This window comes from Microtus pennsylvanicus, chromosome 8 (genome assembly GCF_037038515.1).
Source record: "Microtus pennsylvanicus isolate mMicPen1 chromosome 8, mMicPen1.hap1, whole genome shotgun sequence".
Taxonomy (NCBI): domain Eukaryota; kingdom Metazoa; phylum Chordata; class Mammalia; order Rodentia; family Cricetidae; genus Microtus; species Microtus pennsylvanicus.
The window spans coordinates 56,406,897-56,422,965 of record NC_134586.1 but is presented as its reverse complement, the minus strand read 5'-3'; the positions used below and the strand labels follow the sequence as shown (position 1 = coordinate 56,422,965).

Below are 16,069 nucleotides of genomic sequence, written 5' to 3'. Positions count from 1 at the left end.
CCCGCAGTATCTATATTTGACCTGTGAATATCATAGCTTAGATTCTTACATGCTTAGTGGTTTAGAACTGCAAAGCATATAATGCTCCTGGATAGTAAAATATTGCAGATTCACAATTGGACAGATTCTGACATAAAATACTTCTAAATGGGTCATACTGTTAGATAAACCTAGGTTTGGGAGAGAGAACATAAAGAGTATAAAGAGTCATAAACAAAGTTATCTTAAAAAAGAGGGTAACGTCTTTAAAGAGACAGAGTAAAGATAGTTAAAGACTAAAAGAAATAAAGAAAAATAAGCCACATAAAAATTGAAAATTAGCAGAGGGTCTGGATTATGTATTTTATTGTGTTTTCTTTAAAATTTTTGACTGGGAGGGAGCTAAGTACAAAAACCTTTTCAGTAAATGGGCTGCTAAGCTGAACCTGCATATATGTTCTAAAGGTATCTTGACTTCACAATTTGGATCTAAGGATATCATGTTTTGGAGAGGGTCTTCTTTTGTTTTCACAGAGGATGAGACCCTGTGGATTGCTTCTATCTTAATATGCTACGATAGACCACAGCCTCCTGAAAGGTTGCTGTGAACGCCCTTAAAAAATATTTCCCTCAACTGCTGACTTAGATGAAACTGGCATACAGGTTACACCATGAAAGATCTGATTAACAGCGTCCCTATTCAGCACAAAGCATTTTGGAGAGAAATGACTGCCCCCATATTCACAAATATTGTTTTTAAATGTTCTTTTACATTTAAAGGGGGATATGATATAGATATGAATAATTTGCATTGGTATGGCTTTTAAGGTCAATTTTGTTATATGTATATGTTTTTCTGATCTTGATTAAGGTATGTGATTGTATAGTTCATTTAAAAATGTAATGTATAATTAAGAAATATAGGTTAATACATAATCATCGATAATAGTCAAGTTTGTAGTCATTTTAGTTAGATTTTCTAGATTACATAGATATATTTCAGATAGGCTTTCTTCATATCTTTCAAAGACTGTAGAAGATGGCATTTTAAATGTTTTAATAACTTAGGGCTTTTCATGACGGTGAGACACGTCTGCTACTAACAGCACCAGCTACTTAAAGAGGAAGATGGGCATTGAAGAGGCTCCTTATGGAATTTGGTAGCCATTTGATCAAGAAACTGCACTTGCCTGGACTCTTGCATAAACTGGACACAAAGAACCTGCAGAGAGAGGACTGCTGAACTTTCCTAAAGGTGAGATAGCCTTTCCGGGTTCCTGATTCTTGAAAGAGTCTGTGAGACATTCTGAAGAACACAGCAGATAGTGACTAACTGCCTTTGAATTTTCCTGCTTCATGAAAATGTCTGCTGGATACTGTGGGCCTGAAGGCTGAAGATGGATTCCCCAATGGTACAAAAAACTTTGGATAACTGTCCAGACAACGAGATGTCTCTGTCCTTTCTAGAGTTTGGAAGTTGCTTATTTCTCGTTTACTTAGGTAATATTATATCCATCTGGAGTCTTTAATGGAGTTGAAGAATGGATAGATAGTTATATTTTTCCTTAGTTATGATAAAAGACAAAGTATATATAAATATTGTAACTGTAATTCTTGCTTGATAACTGTTTTGTTATTTTACTATGTTAAAGTGAAAGCCTTTCTTTCTTGTTTAATTAGAAAAATGGGAAATGATGTAGGTGGGTCTTCTATCTACCTGTTGCTTTCATTGGTTAGTTAATAAAGAAAACTGCTTGGCCTGATAGGTCAGAACATAGGTAGGCAAAGTAGACAGAACAGAATGCTGGGAAGAAGGCAATGAGGCAAAGGCCAAAGCTCTCCTCTCAGAGAAGGATACAGGTTAAGATCTTTCCCGGGAAGCCACCACCTTGTGGTGCTGAACAGATTAGTAAATATGGGTTAAAGCAAGCTGTGAAAATTAGCCAATAAGAGGCTGGAACTGATAGAACATACAATGTTTAAAAGAATACAGTTTCCGTGTCATTATTTTGGGAAAGCTAGTCATGAGATGGGTGGCAGGAAGGCAGCCCACCCCTCCTTCTACAGCACAGTCCAATACTTTAAATATGGGAGAGCTTATGACAGTTTCAATAATTCAGTTGCTGCCGTTGTTTATATTTTGAAAAGCTACATAACCACATGTTGTTTTTAGAATAAATTATTACATGATCAATAAACACATACGCATGGAGAAAAAAAACTATATACAGACGACCATACTGTTATTTGCACAATGATGCTCCTATAACTTTATTTAAAATAGTCGTATTCAAAGGTAGAAGAGCCACTGTCTAAGGTGCCAGGACATGGTTTCCCAATGCTAAAGAATGTTAGTTTTGGTACACAAGGAATAGTTTCAACATCTTACCATGCCAGTGAAAGACAGGAGTCCACACCTCAGTGAATTACTAAAAAAGACAGAGCTTAAAGGAGCCAAATTGATAGAAATAAAGAACAAAGTACTTTTTATGGGGTCAAAGATTACAAATTTAAATACTGGATTAGACATAGATAATTACTTAGCTGCAACATCAATACAAGTCAGCGAGAACTGTCAGATTCTAGTGTGCCTACATATTTGTATCTAGGACCTCTTCAGAGACACACTTCATGCAGGGGAACACAAACAGTCACACACAGCTGAACACACTCAGAGGCACGCTTCACACGATCAACGTCCTGGGAGGCACACTTCATACAGACCAACATACTTAGACACAGTTCACATAACTTAACACACTTAGAGGCACAATTCACACAACCCAACACACACTCAGAACATCCTACACAGAGATGGACACACTTACCCAAATATTTCACACAGCTTACAGACTCATAGGAACACATCACACAGGTGAACATACACTCAGTGAAACAATTCACACTGCTTAGCACGCACTCAGAGGCACACTTCACCCAGCAAAAGTGTGAGGCACCCATTCACACCTAGAGTTGAGTGGGAAGAGAAAGACCAGAGGTCTGTTCCATGTCCTGTGTACACTTTGAGTGAGTCACAGCGTTTAGATCAGCATACATGTTACCCGACGGAATGGTGTTTAGCAAGCTGATGTTCCTTTAAAATATCAAGAGTGTGGTTGACTAGAAAGAAACCACACAGCAGTAAGATGCATAAAACACGTGAGCAGAGGGGCCTGGTGGCTCAAGTCTGTAGCCCTGAAGCGGAAACAGGAGGGTGGTGAGAGCAAGGACAGCGTGAGAGACAGGAGTGCGTCCAGGCTAACACACAACGATACAACACCAAAAACAAAAAGAAAGAATATATTTATTAAAAATTCCAAAATGAACATATGGAAAATATGCAAGGGAAAGGTTTAGTATTGCTTCATGCCCCTGGGTGAAGAGCATGAGACACACAATGAGACACCACAATCACACATCAGAGCAGCACCGACACTGACTGTCAGATGGAATGGCAAATGCGAGGAGCTATGTGGAAACGTACGGGAATTTCAAAGTCAAAGAAACTCATGGGAGCATTAAAACCCCTTATCTTAGTGCAGAGAAATTAAAAAGTCTGAAATTGGTAGAGACCAATTACATATGAAGTTAAAAATGAGCCAAGTTTGGGTCACCTATGTGATGTGACACTCACACTCCTCTGACAGATGTGTCGTGGGAGTTTATGAGGAAAGTTTGAGCCCAGCACCCGCCCCACCACCTCAGTTTGATGTTTTCTAGGATGCAATGGAGTAAAACTAACAGACAGACAAAATTCCCACCAGGGATGCCATGTTTCTCAGGGCCCCAACGGGATCTTAGTCACACACAGGCATTAGAATTGCAGTTTTCAGAGAGGCATTAAAGGCACCAGTAACCCAAGCCTGTGAGGATCTCCTCAGGCAGAAAATTCCCCTGTCATGTCCATCTGGGTAAGTGCTCTGCACACCGTGCAGACTCGGAAGGTGGTCTGGTCCCAGGCAGGCTGTAGAGGAAGAGCAGTGGGTTCAGGGAGGTTTTCAGTATCTGCAGGAGATGCTGAGCTCTGGCAGCCCCTCAGCACAGGGGACTGTGTACTACACGAACGAGGGATTTGTAGTGAATGATGTTTGTCTCTGTAATTTAGAATCTTCCAATTATATTGCATTAATCTTAAGCCTGTATACTTTTTTGATTGTAAAATTTCATGTTGACCACCTGTGTCAGCATGCATGTTCCATGTGTGTACTTTTAATATGTAAATAAGAGAATCAATGTTTTCTTCTTACATTTAAATTACAAACCTTCTTAGCATGTGTGGTTGTCATATTCCAAATCTGAGTATTATAAGTGACTTCTGTAGATAGGGTAATTAAAAATAATTTCAGGATCTTTTGAAATGAGTCTATCCCCAATTTCATCTCTTAGAGAATATTGTCTCACTACAACAAAGTATATAACCAAGTTTTCTCATATATTTTTCTTCCTCAGTTCACCTGCAGAAGTTGCCAGCTGGTGGTTTTGGTCTCTGCCCAGACTTTAGAAGTTAAAAAATGTCAGTGGAGGAGACCATGGAGAAACTGCAGACAACTAACAATACAGCACAGAGAGAATATGATGATCTCTCTGGACTCTGAGGAACCAGGAACTGGTAAGTGCAGAGCTTGGGGAAAACAATCTTTATGTTCTATTAACTGAAATAAAAATCACTTCCAATTCCTTTGCTAGGGGAAATTCATGGTCCTTCCTCTCTTCAGAGAAGCCGATGGGACAGAATATCTCATTCATTTCCTTTGCTCTTTGCATAGCTTTCATATTTTCCCAACTTGCACCATTTTTTCTAGAGAGATAAACTCAAACCTCCATACTTTTACTGTTACTTACAGTGCATGTGACAAGGAGGGCAAAGCCACTTAGGGAGAAAGCCAGTCTCAGCTGTGACTGCGCTGTGGGGAGGGTCAGGACGGCAGGTTCTTCTGCAGCCCATGTGAGTTTCCCAGAGCTGAGCGTGGCATCTGTGGCCAGGCTCCGCAGAGTTCTCTCTCTCACTCTAAAGGAAAGCTGCCCTACTTCAGTTTCTGCAGGAGTATACAAACACTTAGTGAACATTCTGGCTGCAGGCTTGAGCCCTGGGAAGACCTGTAATCATTTTAATTACACAAACAAACGTTAAGCAGTTTTGCAGAAATAGCTGTCATTTCTTAGTGATTATGCTCATCCTATTACTCATGTTGATTAGCTTCGTGGCCTTTGAACTCAGAGCTGGCCTCTGCTTGGTGATGCATGGCCTCTCCTGATACACCAACCATCTCTCTAGTAGAGCTCCAGCTTTGCAGGTAGAACCGTGCAACATACAGAGGATACTGGCCTCACCTCCTCCTAAGCCCACATGTAGGAGGCAGGAGCAGTTTCCCTTTCCAGACCACCCCATGCATTTTGTATTGTCTCACAGCAGGGGTGAGAACGATGACCACATGCTAAGAGTGCTTTGCTGGATTTTGATCAAGTGTAAAGCTGAGATTCTGTTAATTAAATGAAAACCTGAAGTCAGGAGGTGGAACCAGTGGCTAGCTGATAAGAATTAGCCATAGAGGGTAAAGAGGGTGAGCACTGGCTACATCAGAAGATTTAAATCTAGATAAAAACAGCAGAGGTGAGTGGTATGAAGATGCCAAAATCAAGAGCGTATTTCATAATAATAAGTGTGGACAGGTATCCCTCAGCCCTGACATGAACCATGCTCTGTTTGCTTTTAGCACCAGATGATGGGTGGGCTGTATATGTGCTATACCTATAGAGGAGGAAGCAGACATTACTCCTGACTTTCTTCCTCCCAAATGCAGTAGGCAACCAGCATGCACTAGGGGCCGCAAATTTTTTTCCCTTCCCTTCCAATTTGCATTTCTCTCTAGATCACAAATTCAGGTCATTGTTCTGACCTGTGGTCACTGGTTTGAGGTCTATTTAATGATATCAATGATCTCAGGTTGTCTATGATTTGGGTAAAGACAGAATGATGCGGTTTCTACAGTCATGACTTCCTGACTCTGTGCAGTACAGGGAGGGGAATCTTGCGCTGTTGCCCTCAGCAGTTGAAGCCTTCACAGCTGTTTCTAGGAGGAAATGCTCAGGATCCTTCTGGATATTTCTTCATCCAGGTGTGGTTTTTTCTTCTCTTCTGTCCTTTAAGCCTTTCCATTCTCTTCCCCAATGAGGCCTCATTCATGGTACCTCTTTCACAAAGCCCCATCATTTCTCTGTTGCTTAAGTACTTATATTCAGAACACCATCCTTTCTCTTTGCATGATACAAGAGGCCTTCCCAGAGCCATCTCAGCATATTCCCTCTCAAGTTCTATGTTGATAAGTGCCTCTTAAATCACCTTGCTGAGGTCATAGAATATCAGTTTTGTCTGCTGACCACAAAGTCCATGCTGAGATGGGCAGATGTGAACTAAATTGCCTGATCTAGGAAGGTAGGACAGGCTACGAGAGGCCCTATAGCTTGTTTCCTGAAGGGTGCACAATTCTGAGAATGCTCTCTATAGCAGTGACACACTAGCCAAGACGGTAGCATCTTTCATTGCAGGACTTACTTTGTAATACATAAAGAATTTGACACCATGTATGCTTTGATGTAGAAATTGAATGAATGCAATTGTGTGTCCTGCAAAATGTGGACATAGTGTGTAACTTAGGGAGTTGTGTGTCCCTGGCAAACTGGTACCCATTATTATATGAAATCATGTCCCCATCCTTGGTCTGTGTTCTGTAGAAAGAAAGAGAACTTTGTCTTGGTGCTGTGGAATTCCACCTCCAGTAAAGCTCTTCCTATTGTTTCAAAGCAGAGTTTCCTGAAGCCAAGATGTTCAGATTATCACAGAAAGTTCAAGGCCTCTGCCCCTGCCTTGCTTTCTGAAGAGTTTGTGGTTTAAGGACTGTGGTTTCTGAAGTGACAGAGAACATGAGATTTTATAGGTAATGAAACACAGCACACAGGACTTTGACAATGAGATATTTGTGTAAGAATAAAGTTTCCTCTCACCCATGCCTCTTTCTGTCTCTTCTCTCTTCTCTCTCCTCTTTCTTTTCATGAGCTAAAAAGAACTAAGGAAATCTGGGTATTCCAAAGAAATAACATGCTACTTACCAAAGCTAAAATGTATGTTTCAGACAAGCTTCTCTTTAGAATTTTAATTTTTTCTGATGTATGTATTTAAAATGTATGTTGTGAGCCTCAGTGTAGCTACTGAAAATTGAACTCTGATCAGTCTCTGCAGCCCAGAATTTTTGATTTTTAATTACGTGCATCTGTGTTCACATGTGTGCAGTTGTCCACAGTAGGGCATCAGATCCCCTGAAGATGAAGTCAGAAGCAGTTGTAAGCTTCTTGATGTAGATACTGGGAACTAATCCTGTGTTCTCTGCTAGAGCAGTATGTGCTCCTCACTGCTGACCCTTCTCTCCAGCTCCCAGGCTTTTTAGTCTTTTTATTTGGGTGTTGACACCCACACTCAGATCTTCTGCTTCCTCAACAAGTACTCTTATCCTTCGTGCCATTCCCAGACCCCTTCAAGCTAGTCTTTTAGAGCGTGTCAGTGCATGCGTTATTTAACATGAACTACATGTATTTCAACACACAAACACACACATGCTTGCACTCACAGCATTTATTCTGTAAGTCTACAGAGATCATCATGGACTGGTGACAGTGTGTTACATGTCACCACTTGGAGGCTCATGGAACCTTTATTGCCACTTCACTGTGATTTCCCCAGGTTCATCAAGAGAATCCATTCTGTACACAACATATGTGTACAGAAAATTATTTTTCTTTTCTTTACTTTGGGAAAATTTATATTTCTCATCCTTCCTTTCTCCCCCATTGACTGGGACCTGAGAAATACCTTTATATGTTATAGAAACATTCACAATTAAGTGGAAATAATTTAATAAAATTATTCACCCAAACTACTATTGATATATAAAATACCCAGTCTCTTTATCTGGCAAATCGATTAACTCTTCTTGTGATACTATAGAATTTTTATATTTGGATATTGTCTTTAAAAATATTTTTGCCAATTACTCATCACAATTGTGAATTCTAAAATAAACACATATATTTATAGACTTTAATATGTTTTCTTTCTCTCAATATCAGATACTACAGTCACATGTTCTAAATTATTATACAATAGCATCATTTTATTACCTTAATTTTACAACGACATTTCTCTTAATGCCATCTCACTGGACAAACTATAAAATGTTAGTGCTCTCATGTGTGCTAGAAAATCATTGTAGAGTTGGTTCACTCTCTACTTCCCATGGGTTCTAAGGATTGACTCAGGATCAAGTTTTCATGTCCACTGTCTATTGTTGTGATCCTCCTGTCTCTACTTCTTAAAACTAGCCTACAAGTGTGCACCACCACACATGTCTCGGTTGGTTGCATCATCTGCTCTGTATGGATGATGCTACATGAAATTAAACACATTTGTTCTATTAGAGACATTCTGCCAGCCTACCATTTCACAACCTTCCTGGTAGAAATTTTAGCCTCATGTCCTTTGAGCCTGGAGAAATAACAGCACTCATTGCAGGAGAGATGACGTCAGAATCCTAAGGAGTTCACCTTTCATGTTGGCTTGGGTGCTTTTCCTTCCTCTGGAACCACATGAAGGAATGCTACTGTAATGGTAGTTCTGTTTGAATTCACACAGAGTCACTCTGAATTCTCATACTAAATAAGGAAAAATTAGAACCTGTGTGTGGCTAATATTTGATAGCGACCAACAGCTTGCTTGTACTGAAAATGGTCAAGGTGAACAGAGAAACAACAAGATTCAAAAAAGAAAAGCACATTGGAGCTCTGTAGAGGTTTGTGCAGATGTTACACTGCGCTTGCTTTCTTCCCTCATTTCTGTCTTTTTCATTTCAGGCAGGGATGGAGCTGAACAGTCATTAGCAGAACTGCCTTCACTCTCCAATACTACATGCATAAGGCATACTTGAGAAAGGCATCAGCCAACACTTCACAGAGACCATCATGTGCTGGACACACTTCATGCCTGGGGTGTAGACTTCATTGCATGTCACGCACGATGTATTCCAGACACAGGAACATGGCTGTCCACATGATCTAGGGGAGGTGACTGGAACTCAGCTTCAGAGTTCTCAAAGCTACACTCTGAGACAATGGCAGGTCACAGGGAGAAATTAGGGATCACAATTCTCAACATTTGTAATAAAACATTATTAAGAATATTTGGTAGTAAAGGAACAGAACAAAGAGGAAACTGAAATAAAGGACCCTGTCCGTGGCAAGCCCATGGAATTTCTGTCCTGTGAAGGTGGCATTTCTAGTTTTTGCAGTCTTCCTAATTCTAATTCACCACAACCAGCTGCTTGTGTCCCCGACGATGAGAACTCTGCAGGGGAGAACAGGACAGTTCATGGGGACGCTCTCACAGCAGCAGTGGGGACGGCAGTGTGTGCTGTGATGCACAGCTGTTGGTTTCCATGAATGCCCATGTGCAAGGGAGCCTCACAAAGGACAGAGAAACACGACACTTGAAAGCACTAGAACAACAGGGACAACGGGTGTCTTCTGAGGTTGGGGTGAGATGATGTAGAGGATTCCAATGGAAAAGGATGAACTGAGCTCAACTGGTCATGTATTCCCAAGGTGATAGCATTGGTTAAGATTCACGGTCAAGGCTGTCTAAGATGAGGGGTCTCTTGCTTTTCCCCCACAAGGTTTACTCTGTGCTTCTTGACCATATAAGATGAATCAGAACAGAAAGCTGTACACTTACACTAACTTTAGAAACACTGCCTTCTCTGAGATAACCATTGGGATCTCAGGCAACAGTGTCCTTCTCCTCTTCCACATCCTCACACTCAGTAGTGAGCACAAGCCCAGACTCACTGACTTGCCCATTGGCTTCTTGGCTGTAATCCACCTTCTGTTGCTGCTGGTTGCGAGCATCATATCTGCTGATATTCTCATGTTTCATCAAGGATGGGACGACAGCACATGTAAATCTCTTTTCTTCTTATACAGATTTTTGAGAGGTCTCTCTGTTTGTGGCACCTGCTTGCTGAGTGTGTTCCAGGCCATCACTCTCAGCCCCAGAAACTCTTGTTTAGCAAAGTTCAAAAGAAAATTATCCCCATGTCACAATTTATGGTCCTTGTTTGCTCTTTGTTCCTTCTATTCATCTTTTTCCACTTACCTATTCATCTCCATGGTTAAGACCCCTAATGTGACCTCAGACCACCTACTCTATATGACTGAATCCTGCTCTCTTGTACATTTCAGTGTCCCAATGAAATACATAATGTCCACATTGTTCATCTTCAGGGACGTTTTCATTATGGGTATCATGTTTCTCTCCAGCGGGTACATGCTGATTCTGCTGTGCAGGCACAAGAAGCAGGTCCAGCATCTTCACATCACCAACTTTTCTTCAAAAGCATCACCAGAGCAAAGGGCCTCCCGGACCATCCTGCTGCTCTTATGCTTCTTTGTGTTCATGTGTATCTTGGATAGAATTATGATATTCTCAAGGCATATGTTCAAAGATGAACCAATATACTACTTAATCCTGCTTCTTGTGAGCCATAGCTATGCCTCAGTCAGTCCTTTTGTGTTCATCAGCAATGAAAAGGATATCATTGGCCTTTTCTTGTCCCTGTGTGAGAGGACAGTGACCAGAGTGTAATATTCCAGCTTACACAAAGCACTGGGTATTGACCATGTATAAGCATCTATAACAACAAGATAAAGAGATAGGAGGATCCTTGGGTCCTGGTACTCAATAGTCTGGTTGTGGTGTTAGTGAGAGAATTCGTCTAGACGGATAAGAAAGACAGGGAAAGTGAAGAATACCTGCAGTATGAATTCTAATTGGTATTAATAATAAAAACCCAGAGGCATATATAGGTGTTAATGCTGAAGACCAGAGAAGCAGGGTCCCAGTCATTAGAGAGCTCTTTTACCTTTAGCAGTACTCAAACTGAAGGGGTGATCCTTTCCTCAGAGTGCATCCTCAGACTGCTTCTGATTTCACCAAACCACAGACTTTACAACAGAGGCAAGCATAATCAAAATTCTTTGTAAAGTATTTATACTTGAGTCAACTAATATGTCATCCAAGTAATTGATGACCTGCCCATTGATCTCTCGGCCCTAATCCACTTATTATTGTTTCTGATAACCGTAGTCATAGTTACAGACTTCTTTTTCTGGTGGAGATAAGAACATTATATGTAAATTCCTTGTCTACTCATACAGAATTTTTAGGTGTCTCTCCCTGTGTACTATCAGCCTGTTGAGTGTCCTCCAGGCTATCATCCTCAGTCCCAGAAGCTCCTGTTTAGCAACGTTCAAGCACAAATCTCCCTATCACATCTCTTTGCTCTTCTATCCATGAGTGTCTCATGTAGGCCATTGGCAATCACCTCTTAGTGCTTATTATGACCACAAACATTTTGATCTTGGGTAACTACACGTATGGTACCCAATTCTAGTATCTTTTATCTAAGAGTTATGTAATTTGAAGTACATTTTCCACACGGCTGGCCCTCAGGGATGCCTTTCTTATTAGTCTCATGGCCTTTTCCAGCGGGTACTTGCTGACTCTCCCGTGCAGGCATAAGAGGCTGTCCCAGCATCTTCACAGCACCAGCCTCTCTCCAAAAGCATCTTCAGAGCTATGGGACACCCGGACCATCCTGATGCTCATGAGCTTCTTCGTGGTTTTCTACATTTTGGACATTGTTATCTTCCACTCAAGAACGAAGTTCAAGGATGACTCAATATTCTACTGTATCCAGATTCTTGTGTCCCATAGCTTGCCACAGTCAGTCCTTTTGTGCTGATTCGTACTGAAAAGCATATAATTAACCTTTTGAGATCAATGTGTTGGAGGACAATAAATATCTGATTATTCAGTGATAAGTATGATATCTTAATATAAACAATATGCTGTCATCAGAGCTGTGAATTGTGGCATGGTGGGAACAAACTGTGCCTTAAATTAAAATATGAAATCATCATTTTTCTGTGGAACTTGTTTACTATATGTGGATGGCAGGTTATATAAAGAAAATTAACTGCCTTGCCCTCAGTTGTCTTGTGAAGTTTTTATTTCTCCATAGGTTTTTCAAGGATACCTGTGAGGTTATTCTCACTTGACCTGAGTTAACACATTGCTTTTAATTTTTAAATAAAAATTTCTTTTTAAGTTTTAACTCTTTGTGTGTGTGTGTGTTTGCGTGCATGTGAGTGCTTGTGTGTGTGTTTCTGTGTGACTACATGGATGTGGATGTCTATAGTTGTCAGAGTTATCATATACTCTAGAGCTAGAGTTATGGGCCATTGTGGGCCACCCAATGTAGGAGAAGGAAATCAAATCTGAGTGTTCCAGAAAGCATTATCCTTGCCTGCTGAGCCATCTCTCTGGCACAATGATGTAGGTGGGTCTTCTTTCAATCTTTTGCTTTCATTGGTTAATTAATAAAGAAAACTAATTAGCCAAGCAGTGTTTAAAAATACAATTTGTGTGTTGGTATTTCAAGCCATAAGCTAGCCAGGCAGCCGAAAGCCAGGCAGCAGGAAGGCAGCCTGCTGTTCCTTCTACAAATTGGCACCCAACGTGATGGACTAAATCCACTTAAAAACCTGAGAGGGCTTTAAGAAAAGGAGAGAGAGGTTAACATAGCTTTTTGCTGTTTGCTAGAGTGTGCTGCAGACAATTTTTACTGACTCTGCCTCAGCAGGAAAAAAACTGTGCCATTTTAAAATACAGCTTCCTGGGCTGTGCTAGCAGTGGGAACTCTGGCTATAAAGCATTTCAATGGCTTTTATGGGACTGAATAGGGAAGAAAGGACTCTGAGACAATGCCTGTGCTTCCCACCTAGGCAGACTGTTGGATCAGGCTTAGGTAGGCAGGAGTGCATGGCAGATTTCTGCCACCATACAGAAAGATGTTTCCAGGCTGCACAGTGCTCTGCCTGTCAGATTTTTCTGTAACTTGGATGAAAAGTGTTTCTGGGCTGCACACTCAGTCTCAGAGTTAAAGTGCTGAGTGTGGCTCCTACCTAGTGGCCCCTGAGCTAGTGGAAAATTGTACATCCTCCATTTTAGAATTGGAGAGAGTTGGAGCCAACATCCAGAGCAGCCTGTCACTCTGCAGCTCAGAGGAACAAATGATTCAGTCACAAGTGGCTCTGCCTGCAATATCTGTTTGTTACCTGTGAATGTCACAGCTTAAATTTTTACATGCTTAGTGATTTAAAACTGTAAAACCAATATTGCTCCTGGATAGAAAAGAATTACAGATTCACAATAAGAAAGATTCTGACATAAAGACTTTTAAATGGGTCATATTGTTAGATAAACGTAGGTTTGGGAGGAGATCATAAAGAGTATAAAGAGTCATAAACAAAGTTTATAGTGTGAGGCACGCTTCACATGATCAACGCCCTGGGAGGCACACTTCATACAGACCAGCATACTTAGACACAGTTCACATAACTTAACACACTTAGAGGCACAATTCACACAACCCAACACACACTCAGAACATCCTACACACAGATGGACACACTTACCCAAACATTTCACACAGCTTACAGACTCATAGGAACACATCACACAGGTGAACATATACTCAGTGAAACAATTCACACTGCTTAGCACACACTCAGAGGCACCCTTCACCCAGCAAAAGTGTGAGGCACTATCACGAACATGAACCCATTCACACCTAGAGTTGAGTGGGAAGAGAAAGACCAGACATCTGTTCCATGTCCTGTGTACACTTTGAGTGAGCCACGGCGTTCGGACCAGCCTGCATGTTATCCGACAGAATGGTGTTTAGCAAGGTGATGCGAGAGAACCTTTAAAATATCAAGAGTGTGGTTGACCAGAAAGAAACCACACAGCAGTAAGATGCATAAAACACGTGAGCAGAGGGGCCTGGTGGCTCAAGTCTGTAGCCCTGAAGCGGAAACAGGAGGGTGGTGAGAGCAAGGACAGCGTGAGAGACAAGAGTGAGTCCAGGCCAACACACAACGATACAACACCAAAAACAAAAAGAAAGAATATTTATTAAAAATTCCAAAATGAACATATGGAAAATATGCAAGGGAAAGGTTTAGTATTGCTTCATGCCCCTGGGTGAAGAGCATGAGACACACAAGGAGACACCGCAATCACACATCAGAGCAGCACCGACACTGACTGTCAGATGGAATGGCAAATGCGAGGAGCTTTGTGGAAACGTATGGGAATTTCAGAGTCACACACAACTCATGGGAACATCCAAACCCCTCATCCTAATGCAGAGAAATCAAAAAGTCTGAAATTGGTAGAGACCAATTACGTATGAGGTTAAAAATGAGCCAAGTTTGGTCGCCTATGTGATGTGACACTCACACTCCTCTGACAGATGTGTCGTGGGAGTTTATGAGGAAAGTTTGAGCCCAGCACCCGCCCCACCACCTCAGTTTGATGTTTTCTAGGATGCAATGGAGTAAAACTAACAGACACACAAAATTCCCACCAGGGATGCCATGTTTTCAGGGCCCCAACGGGATCTTAGTCACACACAGGCATTAGAATTGCAGGTTTCAGAGAGGCATAAGGCACCAGTAACCCAAGCCTGTGCAGATCTCCTCAGGCAGAAAATTCCCCTGTCATGTCCATCTGGGTAAGTGCTCTGCACACCGTGCAGACTCAGAAGGTGGTCGGGTCCCAGGCAGGCTGTAGAGGAAGAGCAGTGGGCTCAGGGAGGTTTTCAGCATCTGCAGGAGATGCTGAGCTCTGGCAGCCCCTCAGCACAGGGGACTGTGTACTGCACGAACGAGGGATTTGTAGTGAATGATGTTTGTCTCTGTAATTTAGAATCTTCCAATTATATTGCATTAATCTTAAGCCTGTATACCTTTTTTGATTGTAAAATTTCATGTTGACCACCTGTGTCAACATTCATGTTCCATGTGTGTACTTTTAATATGTAAATAAGAAAATTGATGTTTTCTTTTTACATTTCAATTAAACCCTCTTAACATGTGTGGTTGTCATATCCCAAATATGAGTATTATAAGTGACTTCTGTAGATAGGGTAATTAAAAATAATTTCAGGATCTTTTGAAATGAGTCTATCCCCAATTTCATCTCTTAGAGAATATTGTCTCACTACAAAAAAGTATATAACCAAGTTTTCTCATATATTTTTCTTCCTCAGTTCACCTTCAGAAGTTGCCAACTGGTGGTGTTGGTCTCTGCCCAGACTTTAGAAGTTAAAAAAATGTCAGTGGAGGAGACCATGGAGAAACTGCAGACAACTAACTATACAGCACAGAGAGAATATGATGATCTCTCTGGACCCTGAGGAACCAGGAACTGGTAAGTGCAGAGCTTGGGGAAAACAATCTTTATGTTCTATTAACTGAAATAAAAATCACTTCCAATTCCTCTGCTAGGGGAAATTCATGGTCCTTCCTCTCTTCAGAGAAGCCGATGGGACAGACTATCTCATTCATTTCCTTTGCTCTTTGCATAGCTTTCATATTTTTCAAACTGCATCTTTCTAGAGATAAACTCAAACCTCCGTACTTTTACTGTTACTCACAGTGCATGTGACAAGGAGGGCAAAGCCCCTTAGGGAGAAAGCCAGTCTCAGCTGTGACTGCGCTGTGGGGAGGGTCAGGACGGCAGGTTCTTCTGCAGCCCATGTGAGTTTCCCAGAGCTGAGAGTGGCATCTGTGGCCAGGCTCTGCAGTGTTCTCTCTCTCACTCTAAAGGAAAGCTGCCCTACTTCAGTTTCTGGAGGAGTATGCAAACACTTAGTGAGCATTCTGGCTGAAGGCTTTAGTCCTGGGAAGACCTGTAATCATTTTAATTACAAAAACAAATGTGAAGGCTAATTTCAGCAGTTTTGCAGAAATAGCTGTCATTTCTTAGTGATTTTGCTCATCCTATTACTCATGTTGATTAGCTTCGTGGCCTTTGAACTCAGAGCTGGCCTCTGCTTGGTGATGGTTTGCCTCTCCTGATACACCAACCATCTCTCTAGTAGAGCTCCAGCATTGCAGGTCGAACTGTGCAACACACAGA

The 16,069-nt window shown here is 41.4% G+C and overlaps 1 pseudogene; it reads left to right on the top strand.

Moving 5' to 3' along the window:
* Nucleotides 1–9,727: 9,727 nt before the first annotated feature.
* On the top strand, nt 9,728–11,890 carry LOC142855330 (vomeronasal type-1 receptor A11-like; annotated as a pseudogene).
* The last annotated feature ends 4,179 nt before the right edge of the window (nt 11,891–16,069 follow it).